This window comes from Apodemus sylvaticus, chromosome 2 (genome assembly GCF_947179515.1).
Source record: "Apodemus sylvaticus chromosome 2, mApoSyl1.1, whole genome shotgun sequence".
Lineage (NCBI taxonomy): Eukaryota > Metazoa > Chordata > Mammalia > Rodentia > Muridae > Apodemus > Apodemus sylvaticus.
In genome coordinates this window covers 95,639,948-95,656,179 of record NC_067473.1, presented here as the reverse complement: position 1 = coordinate 95,656,179, position 16,232 = coordinate 95,639,948, and positions in this window count along the sequence as shown.

Genomic DNA, 16,232 nt, shown 5'->3' with positions numbered 1-16,232 from the left:
CTTTCAGTTGACCATAAAGTCTCACCTGCACATCAATTGCATGAGCAGCGCTAGATGACAGATTACTCAGGGCATGAGCCCTTTGGCAAATTGTAAAAGGATTAAAAGCATAATCCATAAGTTGATCATTGTCAGCTCTGCTAACTGCGCTGAGCCCATGTGTTTTTATAGCCACCTGTTGATTATAAACAAGATATCTAGCCTCTTCCTTCAGAAAAGCCATTTATGAAAATGATGTCCCAAGGTGAATCATGGCTATATGCACATATATTGATTTTTTAAATTAGAAATATGAATATCAACCAGCTGCAAAAGCTAATTAAGTCCTTTAGAATCAACATCATAATGTGGTACATCAAGAACAAATCTTTATAATTTGATGTATACAAAAATGTAAAATTGTTTTTTAAGCCATTACCTTTTTGAAGATATGAATAATAAACGTGCTTGTATGTTTGGATGTTTCTATATACCCCCTTTGGGATACACACTTTATGTGTCTTGTCCCAAAGTGTCCTGTCCAGGCACCTTTTTAAAGATTAAATTATAGATAAGTATATTGTAGCTGTCTTCAGACACACCAGAAGAGGGCAAATTCTATGCCGTCCTTAGGGGTGCAAGAGCCGAGCAGTCCAATGCTTGTAAGATTATTATAACATGGATACCCAGATCTCTGGGGAGGCGCCTTGATTAATAGCTGCAAGTGCTTGAGCAATCATAACCTTGTCACGTTTTTGTTGAGATCTGATTTTGCAGACCAGCCAAAGCGTGAACACGCATCCACAGCTTACGACTGCGCCAAATAGACTCACCCCCACCCACTCCTTAAAGTAAGAAAAAGCTGAAGTGGTCCAGGAAGAGAGTCCCTCTGTCAGCGACAGGTCCACTCGAGTCGAATTGATAGCCAACACTGCTGCCTGCAAGGATTCGAGTGTTTCATCGAAGCCTTGAGACCAATTTCCTGCAAGATATAATGACAATTGCCTAGACAAATTCGCCGCGCGGCTAAAATTTTCATACTGTACACTGGTAATGCAGAGCGCACTCAGTTTTCTTTCACATCCCAATTGAACAAGTTGAAAAAGAATATTTAGTCTTTCTTCCACCAGGTCGAGGCGTTGGTTACTAATCGTTATCCCGCCCTTTAGCTGAACACTAGCAGAAGTATGGACATTGACAGCATCCGCCACTTTGGCCGACAATTGGTTCAGGGCTCTGTCTGTATGAACTTTGGTTACCATAGCAATCCCAGCAGTTGTAGCATCAACTGCACTAACTGAGATGGCCACAACAACAGCTGCAGTGATACCGAAATCTCTTTTCTGTCTGAGCAGGGATAAGGTAGAAGGGACTTCCACGGGGACAGGAATCCACCGCGGAACCCTGGCTACCATGGCACGGGTAGCCCACTCTGAATCCCAACACTGTGACATCCAACAAGTGTCATTGGAACACTTCTCAAATGACTTATTTGAGAGAATAAACAAGAAAGGGGGATAGACGCATACCGGGATAGGTGGGTAGTCAATTTGATTCACCAGGGTTTTATTGAATCTAGTTCTAGTTTATTCGCTATGAGTCCCTGTTTCATAGCGAATTCTTCCTCTTGGTCTACCATCATATTGGGGGAAAAGGAAAAGGTTTTAGTTTGGTCTGCCCAATGAGTAATAGAGGATTGACAATCAGACCAGGGTGGAATTATCCCTTCGTCCTCCCAACTACAATGAGGAGCTATCCTGGGTTGATGAGGACGCTCCTTGTTTAGAAAATTGGGCGATAGAAATGTGCCATTAATCCAGATTGCCTCTTGCCAGAAGACCCGTTTTGTAACTGTTTTAACTGGGTTAGAGGTATCCCGGGTCTGCTTCAGCCAGCCTCCCTTCTGCTTGTCAAACATTCCCAAGGCCCGGCCCGTGAGCTTGATGCATTCTCCTGCCCCATCAAATTCAAAACAGAGAGAACCTCGCTCTAGTAGAGAGCGACTCTCCCCTAAAGGTGCTCGGGTGGGATCATAGGGCAAGTATGGCAATTCTAAGGTTTTGTTAGTTGTAAAAAACTTTGGGAAAACAACTGCATCATGACGGACAGGTATTGGCTTTGGGAAGGCCGACAAGATAGCCCATCTGTATTCTCCCAATATATTAGGAACCCAAATCCAAAGAGACAGCACAAGGGCCAGGAGTAGTTTCTGTGGGATCCGTCCAGGTGTCATCTTCAGGTGTCAGAATTCTCTGCGTCAGTCGCTCCAGCAGCCAGAATGGGTTATCTTCCCCCTGTGGGAAAACACAAACAGCTCCCCTGGATCTTATTAAAATAGGATCCGGGCCTTTCCATTGACCAGACAACACATCTTTCCATTTGACCATTTCTTTTGGCCTATCAGGTTCTGAACAGTGTGGGTCAGTGGCAGTATGGCCCTGGTCATCAATCGTCCCACACAAAACCTGCATCTGAGAGGCAGTGTAGGGAACGATCAGTGATGCAAGATTTTTTCCAAAAAATTGTAGACATTGTTGTATCCCTAGAAGGGCCAATTTAGCAATTGCAGTAGGATAACGATCAATAGATTTTGTTGGTGAAGCTCTAGGATGTACCCACAACAGGGGACTTTCCTGCCAAAGCAGGCCTGTAGGCTGCAAAAATGTAGACAAAATGTATAAAACAATTTTCTCTCTTTCCTTGTAATGAAACAATATTGTGTCTTGTAACCCTTGTTCTATTCTTTTGAGGGCTACTTTAGCCTCCTGTGTTAATATTTGGGGTGAATCTAAGGCCAAATTTTAATGTCTTTCTAATTTCTATATAGCCTTATTAATGTTTTATGGCTCTAAGTTTAAAACTTTATTCTGAACCACATCTGAGTGAATCTGTTAAAAATGTTCTTTTGGCCATAACTCTCTAGGTGAAGCCTGTAAGATAAGGCCAGACCTATACCCATGAATCTTGCAAGGAGTAGCCTGTAACCAGACCCCACTGTATGAAGGTCAAATAACAAAAGGAACCTGTAATATCAAAGCATAACTGCAATTTTTTGAAAGCAAAACCCAGTTTTAAACAATCTTTTCTCCTTAAAATAATAGCAAACACATTATTTTTATATTGCAAAGTTTGTCTATCAGCTTGTATGTTTGATTGTATGACAATGTAACTTATTGAAGAGACATTACTTTAAGTCTTATTTTTTATAAGTCTGAGTTCTAGGATAAGAATCACATAAAACATTATGTCAATTTAGGGATACCTTAAAGACCTAATTTTCTTGGCTTCTGTCATGCCACGTGTTGCTTAAGATAGCTTTAACCTTAAATTGTTAGTTTTAAACTTACCTTTCATTACCCTCTTTATATTTTTTAAATCATGTCCAATAACTTATGAGTCATTACTCTATAGTCAAGGCATGTAAAACATTTATACCTTTAAGACCAATTAGGGATAAGGATGAAGCAATTACACAAATCTCATTAATTTAAACCAAGTATATATATTTTTCCAGCTGTAATTTTAGGGGAATAAAACACCTTGAACCCAACCATCACCATGGTAGAAATTTTTTCTTCCAGGAAAATTAACCATTAAGTTTGAGGCTGTTGGCCTCTTAAAAGTAGCTTTTTTTCTCCAGCTATGTTTAACTCATAGATAAGAATGTGAAGCACCTTTAATCATCTTCTTCTGTGTAAATTGCAGACTGGCAGGATTGCCAGCAGATCACGCCTTTTTTACCATTTTATTTTCTCTTTTAAACACATAACATAAACACAACAATCATTCAGCCACTCAAACAATAGACAACATGAATTGACACACATATAGACAAGTTTGGTGCACCAAAGATACACAACAGACAGAAATGGAACTTGATGTCCCAAAAAGATCTCAAATACCTTAACCAGAACTAAGAATATCTCCATAAGGATTCAGAGAGAAAATAGGACGTCTCCCATTTTCTTCTGTTTCCGGGAGAGTTTTGAAATTAGCTTTTAACCATTATAATTATTATTATAATTATTATTATTATTATCACTATATTATTAGTAGTAGTAGTATCATTATTATTACACTATTTGATTCTATATCCTGTACATGGAAAAACTGCTTTCCAGAAACCTGCTTTTACTCTTGTTTAAGAGTTAGCTTCTTATCTTCTTTTTTCTTCTGGGAGTTCTGCTGGAGAAGGAAGGAAAGAAATAGAGGCAACCCTTGATAGTTATTGTATAGTGTCTTGCTTTTTTAACCCATATTAAGTTTATAAAAAGAGAGAAAGGTTTAAAAAATGTGAGACACGGTATCTTGGCCATGCCCAAGTAGAGAGGTAGGAGGGGGAGGAGAGCCCAGGAATTTCTTTGTCCAGTCATTTTAACTGCCTTTGACTTGTAAAGAATAAATTTTTCTCCAGAGAATTTAGCTCGGGTAGGCTGCATAAATTCCTCAGGTGTGATCCAGCCTTCCGTGGAAGATTCAAAGTACTTTTTAAAATTTTCTTTTAAATTTCGTAGCTCCTTTAAGAAATAGCAAGCCCGGGCAGGCCCGCCCCAGCCCCCAAACTTCTGGGCAAAAGTAACGCCCCCAAAGTGCGGGAGGGGAAAGGGGGAAGGGTGCTCTGAGGGAATGCCTCTGCCGCTTGGCGGGAATTCGCCCTTTGTTTCTGAATCTCTTTGTTCTCTTACATACCGCAGTCTCTAACTTGCCTATGATAGCCTGAATTTCTTTTTCGCTGTGGGAAATCTTTAGATTCTGTTTGTCTCAAGCCCCTGAGGCTAGGATATAGCGACCCTCTCCTGTCTTTCTTTTCAAAATGGGCTTAATTAACCAGGCAGATTAATAAGGTGCCTGTCGCTTTAAAAACAGGCGTGAGAACTTCTTACTTAAAATTCCCACAGTTCTCAACCGCTGAGTTCGCTCTTAGCTGATTACTATGTAAATCCTCTTTTCTTTGTTCCACTGCACGAACTCTTCCTGCTCTGTTTACTTTGCAGGGCGGAGCTAACTAGCCACCATCTCCTCCGTCCTTTATCCTACAGACGGGAGACCTGTGGCCTGTATTATAGATTAAATTTTATTTTATAATATAAGACTCGTCCCAAACACCGGGAACTTTAAACTCACTCGTCCCAAAAACCGGGAACTTTAAACCTCACTCGTCCCAAACACCGGGAACTTTAAACCTCACTCGTCCCAACACCGGGAACTTTAAACCTCACTCGTCCCAACACCGGGAACTTTAAACCCCCAACTCCTGGGTACTTACCAGCGCGCTGAACTTTAACCCCGACCATTAACAGGTTCTGAAGACTCCCCGTACGGGCCACCAATTATGTTACGTCCACCTTCGCCAGCAAAGATTACGCGACACAAGGAGTTTCTTCCTATAATGGTTTATTCGGGAAACCTTGACTTAAGTTTATTCTTTTATTGGCGGCCCCGGGCCCTCTCCCAGCCTGACCTTAAGTACCCTAGCTAGCCTCATTTGCCCAGGGAGATAACCAGCTGTATTCTCATAGGTGAACTCAGTGAGTTCTTCATTAGCATGTAAGTGAGATAAGGAATGCAGCACACTGCGCATGTGTTCCAGTGATTTACTACCAGGGAGCAGCATGTGGCCAGCGCCATCTTGTAACAGAGAAGAACAAAGGGTGGCTCACTACACCTGCGAATAATTATCCTCTGGGAAAAAAACAGCTTGATCTGTAAGTTTGAAACCCAGATAGTTATACAGATCCTGGGTTTGTACTTTCTCTGGAGCTATTTGCAAACCTTTAGTGGCTAAAGCTTGCTGTAAATCTTTAAAACATAAAAGCAAAGTCTGAGGATTTTTTCCTGCAACCAAATTCATTTATGATAAAAGGTCTCTCCCCCACACTTAGGACAGATTTCTGGGGAGCAAACTGATTGCCCGCTTATAGCACTTCTGTTATTATGGCAATCACTTTTAAAATGACCCAGACTACCTCATTTAAAACACCTTCTATTTCTTCATCTCTGCAAAAGTGTTCCCTGGATGGTGGTCCCCTGCAACGCTGCAGCCATTGCTAGACCCTGATTATACGAAGTGCCAATTTCAGAACAGAGACGAATATAACCAGCCAAGTCTGTCTTCCCCCTGTGAGCTCTGATGGCCTCTAGGCAGGCTGCATTAGCATTTTCATAAGCTAGCTGAGTAACCAACGGATTTTCTGCCTGAGAATTTCCAAAAATTCTATTAGCTGTTTTTAACAATCTATCCACAAAATCCTGAAAAAGTTCATCAGGAGCCTGTTTGACACCTGTTAAGTATCCACTAAGATCTCCCTTCAATGGTAAAAGATTCCAAGCACTGCGGGCAGCCATCGCAATCTGCGCATACACTGCAATGGGAAACCCAATCTGATTAGTATTTCCTTTATATATGCCTTCTCACAGTAACATATCAACATTCCATTCTGGATGGCCTGCCTGAGTATTTACGGTGGCAGTTCTTTTGCTAACCTCACACCATTCAGAACTCCAAAGCAAGAAATCTCCTCCTGACAAAGTAGCCTTACACAAAGTTCTCCAATCTTGTGGAGTTAAATTTGACTCTATTACAGTATCCAATAAAGCTTGTGTAAAAGGGGCTGTAGGGCCATACTGAGCTACAGCTGCCTTTAATTCTTTTATCACTTTGAATTCCAATGTCTGATATTGTCTAATCCTATTCTCCTGATCTGTGATCTTAAGGACAGGAAAAGCTAAGAGTTCTGACGTATCCTGCCCTTCTCCAGGAGCCTGGCTCACAGCTCTTTCTAGTGGAGATTGGCGCGTCTCAAGATCATTATTCTCTCTAGTATTTGATACCCTTTTTAGCTCCTGTAATTCATTAGTCAATTTCTGCAACTTGATCTCAAATTCCAATTTTTGTAATTGCATATCTCTCTGGATCTCGTCTCCTGCCATCAAAGTCATAGGCGGAGCAGATGGCACAATAGGGGCCAATTCTTCCCCATGAGATTCAGCTGTTCTCTTTTTCGGATGAGCTACCTTTTCTATAATTTAGCTCCTCAACACTATCTCCATCTTTTTGTAACTTAGAGTGGGGAGTTAAACCCTATCCCTTTCGCCTGAAGCAGCCCTAGGATGCTGTGGGGCGAAAGTATCTGCGCGAACTTTCCTGTCCCATTTTTCCCTATCTATCTATCCCAAGCAGCTATTATGCTGGCTCAACACAATTCTGCTTGCCTAGCCGTATCCATCTGCACCCACAACAGTAGTTTCAAAGGATAAAATTTTACACTAGTGCTAGCATTTAACTCCTATAGTTGTTTACCGTGCGGATACCATCTTCTTTCCGCGGATACCATCTTCTTTCCATTTTTTCTGCGAAGCTTCGCCAGATAGGGTCACCTCAGGAAATTCTCCCGTATCAGGTCGGTCTGTGTTCAAGGTGCCATTATGTAGCCGCCCGCGGCCACATGTGAACTGGAGACCTGGAAGAGAATTCTGGGGATAAACGGGAAGGCAACTAAAAAGAATTGAGCCAGGACGACATTTTGACGATCAAGACTGACTTTACTATTATTTAGCCAATATATATAGTCTTAAGGAAACAACCCTGCCCCCTCCCGCCCAAATGGCCGCGAATTCTTTGGTTTTTCTTCTCAGCGGGTCACCTGCTTTCAGTCATGCAGGTCTCTGCTGGTCTCCAGGTTAGACTGCCCTGAGGCAGCCTTGGTTGTCAAGGTGAAAGCAGCTGTATTGTTCTCAATGGAACAAGGGCTAGAGATAACACCAGTGGAAGGATGGAGGCTGCCAGGCAGGAATGTCTCAGCTTGAATAGGCTGGGTAACACCAGCAGAAGGGTGGGGGCTGAGAAGTCCAGCTCAATGCTGTGGGGGAAGGGACATGTGTCTGCAAGGCCTGGGATTGATAACCTTAAAGCATGGAAGAGACTACAGTGTAATGATGTAGACAACCTTATTTCAGTTTCAATATACATTTGTACATGAATGTAAACAATAACCATAACAAACAAACAAAATAATTGATCAAAGGAAGATTGCTTTAGTTCAAAAAACCTTGCTCAGAAAACATGTTAATGAATACCAATAAGCGCATAGGAAATATAAATAGAACAGCAATTTTACAAAACAATTCAGAGAGTAAAATGCAACTGCTATAAAAGGGCCTCCACCTTTTTTTCTAGAGACTTTCTCACAGTTCTTCAAAATATAGTTAGCCATGCATCATTCTTTTGATCATACTTCAACACCTATCTCTCTAAGCAATTTACACAGGTAATACAATCAAGATTAAATTTATGTTTCTATAGAAATATTCTGTGCATATGGAGGCCTCTGATTTGGACAAGTTAGAAAACTAAGATAAAAAATAAAACTAAATTTTAGGATTGCAAGTGTCCCGGTTCCTGTGTTAAACATTTGATGATATCTGACTTACAAATTGTAAAGTTCTTGCACAGACTAAAAAGAATCTCCTTACAACTGTTTTGTTTGATGTTGTTGTGGAACATGCCCAGTGTTTTACAGTCTACCATGTACACAATCATAAATAAAAAAAACAATTTTACGTAAATACTTTTCTATTTAAATACTATTGTATTCTGGAAATTATCAGTGTGTTCAGCTTCGACTATCAAATTTCTTGTGTTAAAAATTTTCCTTTTAGTATCACCAATGATGCCTACCCTTAGATAATTAAGGTACTACAGCCTCTGTTTTTTAGACACTATTTTTCTGAGAAGGTGGCTACTGAGGTTCATAAGGGTGTCCACAGGCATTTCATGAAACCTCTCCAGTGAGTTTCAAACCCTGACTGTGTCTTAAAAATTGCTGTTAGCATAGGAGGTACCTGGAAGACCAGCTGAGGCAACACAACCTCAGACCTATTTTTCTAGGAAAAGTATTTTTTTTTATTTTTGAGTTACTGTGGGAGGTACAGAACCTTGTTGAGAGTAATAAGTTCTAACATCTTCAGAATCCAGGCTCCTCATAGTGAGTTTACAGTAAGTACCAGAAGAATTGCCATTGAACTTAGATAAAACTCTTGGCTGAAAACTGGACACATTATACTTCACAAGCTTAGCAGCTGCCCCTTGTTTGTGCTAGTTCTAGTGTATGTAATTGTTAATGTCTTGACTTTCAGAACAAGTGATGGTGACTTTGCCTCTTAGAGATAAAGACAGGAAGGATTAAGAAAGAATGAGTTATCTGGACATCAGATTGTGGTTCTGAGACTAGGAAATTAGAAACAAATATTCACATAATTCATGATATTGTGACAGGATTTTTCTCAAATATCAATCAGGAATTTGACCACTGTGATTTGAGATAAAATGAGAGTCAACACTTCTTAATTTGGAGCCAGAGTAGCCCCAGGAATTATGCAAGGACTCTTGTGTCCATACTGTGTCCTGAGTGAGGCTGATCTCAAAACGTATTATCAAGCCCTGCAAGAAATAATCACAAGTGTTCATCCTCTGGACACATGCAAATGAGGAGGGTCTCCTGGGAGGCAAGCACAACTGCAGAGCATCATATAATTAACAAATAAATGTTCTTGTGTCTAAAGGTCTTCTTTCTTACCAGAGAAATATAGATTTGATGTTTAAATTGTGCTTACATGTGGGATTCCAAGACAAGAATATAGAGTCTTTGAACAGTACATAATTTCTATCGTTTCTAGGTTCAATATGTGTTTCCTTGCTTCCATTCCACAATCCCCACAAACTGTAACAAATTCTAAAAATTATTTTTGTTTCTCCCAGTTAATATTATTGAAATTATGAATGTTTCATCTTTGTTGTTATTACTCGACATCCTTAGAGTGAAATGGAAGTGTGAAACAAAGTCATATGCAGCATGGATTCTAAGGAAGGAAAGATGTTTCATACCTAAACTTTTATATGTTATTAAATAATCTGCTTCCTCTATTTACCATTCATTTGCCCTACTAAGTCTATCATGCATAGGATATAATGTGCTGCAGTCTTTGAGCTACATTACTATTTCTATTCATAATTAAAAATATCCATATAAGATGTTCTGTACATTCCTCTAGTTACAGGATTCTCTACACACTATTTTAGTTTTCATGATTTTTTTTTACACAATTTTCTTTTCATATCCGAAACATTTCTATAATTACATGGCTGCTTGTTTTTTGTTTGTTTGTTTGGTTGGTTGGTTGGTTTTTCTTTTTTTCTCTTTTTTTTATTTGATATATTTTTAATTTACATTTCAAATGATTTCCCATTTTCTAGCCCCCTACTCCCCGAAAGTCCAATAAGCACCCTTCTCTCCCCTTATCCTCCCACCCACCCCTTCCCACTTCCCTGTTCTGATTTTGCCGAATACTGCTTCACTGAGTCTTTCCAGAACAAGGGGCCACGCCTCCTTTCTTCTTGTACCTCATTTGATGTGTGGATTAATTTTGGGTATTCCAGTTTTCTAGGTTAATATCCACTTATTAGTGAGTGCATACCATAATTCACCTTTTGAGTCTGGGTTACCTCACTTAATATGATGCTCTCTAGCTCCATCCATTTGCCTAAGAATTTCATGAATTCATTGTTTCTAATGGCTGAATAGTACTCCATTGTGTAGATATACCAAATTTTTTGCATCCCCTCTTCTGTTGAGGGATAACTGGGTTCTTTCCAGCATCTGGCAATTATAAATAGGGCTGCTATGAACATAGTAGAGCATGTATCCTTATTACATGGTGGGGAATCCTCTGGGTATATGCCCAGGAGTGGTATAGCAGGATCTTCTGGAAGTGAGGTGCCCAGTTTTCGGAGGAACCGCCAGACTGATTTCCAGAGTGGTTGTACCAATTTGCAACCCTACCAGAAGTGGAGAAGTGTTCCTCTTTCTCCACATCCCCTCCAACACCTGCTGTCTCCTGAATTTTTAATCTTAGCCATTCTGACTGGTGTAAGGTGAAATCTCAGGGTTGTTTTGATTTGCATTTCCCTAATGACTAATGAAGTTGAGCATTTTTTAAGATGCTTCTCCGCCATCCGAAGTTCTTCAGGTGAGAATTCTTTGTTTAACTCTACACCCCATTTTTTAATAGGGTTGTTTGGTTTTCTGGAGTCTAACTTCTTGGGTTCTTTATATATATTGGATATTAGCCCTCTATCTGATGTAGGATTGGTGAAGATCTTTTCCCAATTTGTTGGTTGCCGATTTGTCCTCTTGATGGTGTCCTTTGCCTTACAGAAACTTTGTAATGTTATGAGGTCCCATTTGTCAATTCTTGATCTTAGAGCATACGCTCTTGGTGTTCTATTCAGAAACTTTCTCCCTGTACCGATGTCCTCATGGGTCTCCCCCAGTTTCTTTTCTATTAGCTTCAGAGTGTCTGGCTTTATGTGGATGTCCTTGATCCATTTGGATTTGAGCTTAGTACAAGGAGACAAGGATGGATCAATTCGCATTCTTCTGCATGCTGACCTCCAGTTGAACCAGCACCATTTGTTGAAAAGGCTATCTTTTATCCATTGGATGTTTTCAGCCTCTTTGTCGAGGATCAAGTGGCCATTGGTGTGTGGGTTCATTTCTGGATCTTCAGTCCTGTTCCATTAATCCTCCTGCCTGTCATTGTACGAATACCATGCAGTTTTTAACACTATTGCTCTGTAGTATTGCTTGAGGTCAGGGATACTGATTCTCCCAGACTTTCTTTTGTTGCTGAGAATAGTTTTAGCTATCCTGGGTTTTTTGTTATTCCAGATGAATTTGATAATTGCTCTTTCTAACTCTGTGAAGAATTGAGTTGGGATTTGGATGGGTATTGCATTGAATCTGTATATTGCTTTTGGCAAAATGGACTTTTTAACTATATTGATTCTACCGATCCATGAGCATGAGAGGTTTTCCCATTTTTTGAGGTCTTCTTCCATTTCCTTCTTCAGAGTCTTGAAGTTCTTGTGGGACAGGGGAAGAGAAAGGGGCTTATGGGACTTTCGGGGAGTGGGGGGCTAGAAAAGGGGAAATCATTTGAAATGTAAATAAAAAATTATATCGAAAAAAATTCAAATCATACAAGGAATAAGAAATTTACACCAGAGATGTTTGGATACGTTCTTATTAAGAATAGTTATCTAACTAAACATTGATTTTTCTGTCACTAGCACTACAGGTGCATGGAAAGTTAACTACTATAATGGAGGTTTGTATAGATAAAATCAGTCAATATTTTATCTTTTGTCCTTGCACCTACAATAAATCTTCTGTTTCTTTTTGTGACTTTTGCTTAATTGTTTTACAGCTCCAAGGAATGTTTTCCTTAATTGTGGATCTTTTTGTTTTCCATATTAGTGCAAATGACCCATGGCACATGAAAACTAGCAGTTCAAATTGTAGTTGTCATATTAGAGCAGGCCTTAATTGCAGTCCTATTATAAAGGGTTCAATAATTCCTAGTATAATTTTTAGCAATTTTTACAGAACCATCAGTAGGAATTAAAAAATCATCTATTTGTCTGTATAGCACGATAGCATCATGATAAGAAATCACATCTGTGAAAGAAGAAATCTGCCCAATAAGGTCGACTTGTGCCAAAGGACTATTATTTAATCTAATAATGATAAGAAAGGCCTATCAATAGCAGCAATTAAATCCTGAAAATATCATTTTCTTGGGCCTTTCTTGTTTGGGCTCATTATTGCAGTGTACGGTTTATGGTGAAGCCATCTCAGGTCACCTACTTGCCTTTAGCCTCTCCTAGATGGCTCCTGTACAGAACACAGTGTGGTTTTATATTAGGAACTATGTAAAATGACAAAGGTATAAGTTGGAAAACTCACAACATGCATAATAAAACGAAGGAATGCTATTTCTAAGGTGTGATAACGATTTTAACATTGATAAGTGTCTTAGTCAGGGTTTCTATTCCTGCACAAACATCATGACCAAGAAGCAAGTTGGGAAGAAAAGATTTTATTCAGCTTACACACCCACTTTCCTGTTGATCACCAAAGGAAGTCAGGACTGGGACTCAAGCAGGTCAGGAAGCAGGAGCTGATTCAGAAGCCGTGCAGGGATGGATGTTTTTTACTGGCTTGCTCAATCTGCTCTCCTATAGAATCCAAGACTGCCAGGCCATGGATGGCACCACCCATAATGGGCCCTCCCTCCTGGATCACTAATTGAAAAAATTACTTATAGCTGAATCTCATGGTGGCAGTTCCTCACCTGAAGTTCCTTTCTCTGTGATAACTTCAGCCTGTGTCAAGTTGACACACAAAACCATCCAGTACAATAAGAAAAAACTATTCTACTTCTTTTTTTTTTCATTTTGTCTTTACTTTTTAATATTTTTTTGCAGTCCAGAATTTATTCCCCTCATGGTCCACATTCTGACTGTTTGACAATCCATACCTCTTCCCCCAGTCTCCTATGAAATGTCCCTGCCACTCTAACCTTCCACCCCCACTCTACCAGACCTTGTTATTCTCTTGGGTCTCAAGTCTCTTGAGGGTTTGGTGCATATTCTCTCACTGAGTCCAGATTAAGGAATCCTCTGCTGTATATGTATTGCAGGCCTCGTATCAGCAGGTGCAAGCTGCCTTGTTGGTGGCTTAGTGTCTGAGAGATCTAAGGGGTCCAGTTTAGTTGAGAATGCTCTTCTTCCTATAGAGTCACCCTCCCACTCAGCTTCTTCCAGCTTTTCTCTAAGTTAACTACAAGGGTCACCAGCTGGATGGAAGTGGTCTCAAACAGTTCCCTCTCCCCACATGTAGGGGATTCTACATAAGTTACATCACTTTGAGTCCTGAGAGTCTCTCACTTCCCAAATATCTGGTATACACTACAGCTTCCCCACACACAATATACTTCATTTTAAAATATTGATTTAGCTGTTATGATAGGAATAGGACCAGAACATGATCATGAGAGGACAGCATTCTGCGACCAAGCTACTGCCATCTTCCATGTTTGTGAACTACTGTGTAGTATATGCAGAATTTCATAGTTTTAAATGGAAACATCCTTTAACTGGATCTTAATAATGTGGAAAAATAACCCCAATTTTAGTATTTATTTATTTATTTATTTATTTACTTACTTACTTACTTACTTATTTACTTATTTGCTAAGAAGTCAGAGGAAATCTGTGTTCTAAAGTATTTAGGATTTATGACTAAAATACATGGTGTGAAGATACTAGAAAACTCTTAATCTAAACTTATCTATAAATACAATAATTATACAGCAATCAACTACAACTATGTATTTATATGTGTAATTCAAGCATTTATGTTGAGGTGTAATCATTGACCTTCATAGAATAAAAACTTGATTTCAGTAAAGTTGGCCTTTAAGTTAAAGGATAGTAAATGATAAATATATATTGAAATAATTTCAAGGTCTTAAAGGACATAATTTTAGTGATGTATGTATATCCTTCATGGGATTTCTAAAGAGGTGAAGATTATTAGTTTGAAATGTATGTGAAACTCTCAACACTGCTTCCATTGGAAGCATGTAGACAGCACAAAAGCCTGGTCTCACATTCCTTTAAATCAAGTTTAAGTTCAGAATCCTCAATCAAATTTCTGATCACAGGGCCAGCTGTTATTCTACTGTGTCTTCTAAGAGTGGGAGGCTGAGGGTGGACTGCTTCACCGTGCTCTATGAACTATTCCAATATTGCAGTACCATTACTATAGACTCAAAGTCTGGGTTTCCTATGACACTCCCTCTTCTGGCACAGCACTTGAATTAGAACCCATGACATCAGGTCCTGTGGATGAAGCATTGTTAAATTCAATGGAAAGTCATACCAGAATGTATCAACAGTTTTTTTTTTTTTTTTTTGGAAAGACCCATTTTTGCTTTCAATTATTCTATACAATGTTATGTATGGTGTATATTTTCAAATAAGTATACTTTTAATACAGTGAACAAACCACAATATTTGATTTTCACTGTCTTTTTAGGTACATAGATGTTCTAATATTGTTAAATAAAATAATGAATGACTATACACCATGCATTTTAGAGCTGAGAGATTACTCAGTAATCCAAAGTGTAAAGAGATGCATTTAACTTCAATCTACAGTCTCAAAAAAGACATTTAGTATTCAAAACTGAAACAAGAAAGTATGATCCTGAGTGAGGTAACTCCATCACAAAAGAACACGCATGGTATTAACTCACTGATAAGAGGATATTAGGCAAAAAGTATGGAATACACACTATATAATTCACAGATCACATGAAGCTCAAGAGGACAGAAGACCAAAGAAAGAATGCTTCCATTCTATTAAGAAGAGGGAACAAAACAACCAAGGGAAATAGAGGGATGGAGGTACTTGGGAAGAATTGAAGATGAGAGGGAAAAGGGGGAAATATCAGGTATGGGAGGAGATGACAGAGATGTACAGAAGGTCAGGAAATTGAACAGAGGAGTTTAGCAATGGGGTATGGGGTTCTGGAGGTAGCAATCAGGAAGTCTCAGATGTCAAGAAAGCAAGAGCCTCCCATGACTCCATGGGAATGTCATTAGCTAAAATACCACACATAGGGGAAGAAGAACCTGTCCAGATCATATCCAGAGGTTAAGCATGGGTCCCCGGTTGAGGGATGGGACCATACAACCATCTCCAACATATTAACCCAGAATTGCTACTGTCTAAAAGAAATACAGGGAAAAAGAGTGGAGAAGAGACTGAAGGAAAGGCCATCTAGAGATTGCCCCACCTGGGGATCTATCCCACATTCAGACTCCAAACCCAAACACAATTGCTGATACCAAGAAGTACTTGCTGACAGGAGCCTGATACAGCTGTCTTCTGAGAGGCTTTGCCAGATCATTACCAATACAGATGTGGAGGCTAACAGCCACACATCAGACTGAGCACAGGGACCCCAATGGAGAATTTAGGCAAAGGACTGAATGATTTGAAGGGGCCTTATCTGGCATCAAGGGGAGGGGAGGCCCTTGGTCTGGTGAAGGCCTGATGCCCCTGTGTAGAGGAATGCTAGAGCAGTAGGGTGGGAGTAGGTTGGTGGGTGGGAAAGCAAAGTCTTAGAAACAGGGTAAGGGGGTGGGATAGGGAGGTTGTAGAAGGGAAACCATTTGAAATGTAAATAAATAAAATATCCTATTAAAAAAAAACTGAAATAAGGATTGTCACAAGGAAACCGATCAGTAGTGGTGCCAGCTGGTTAGAGAAATGCAGGCCTGCAGGTCTGGTCTATTTAAATGACTTGTTATAAGATGAAATAGCGCCTGCCTTATTGTTCTGCCA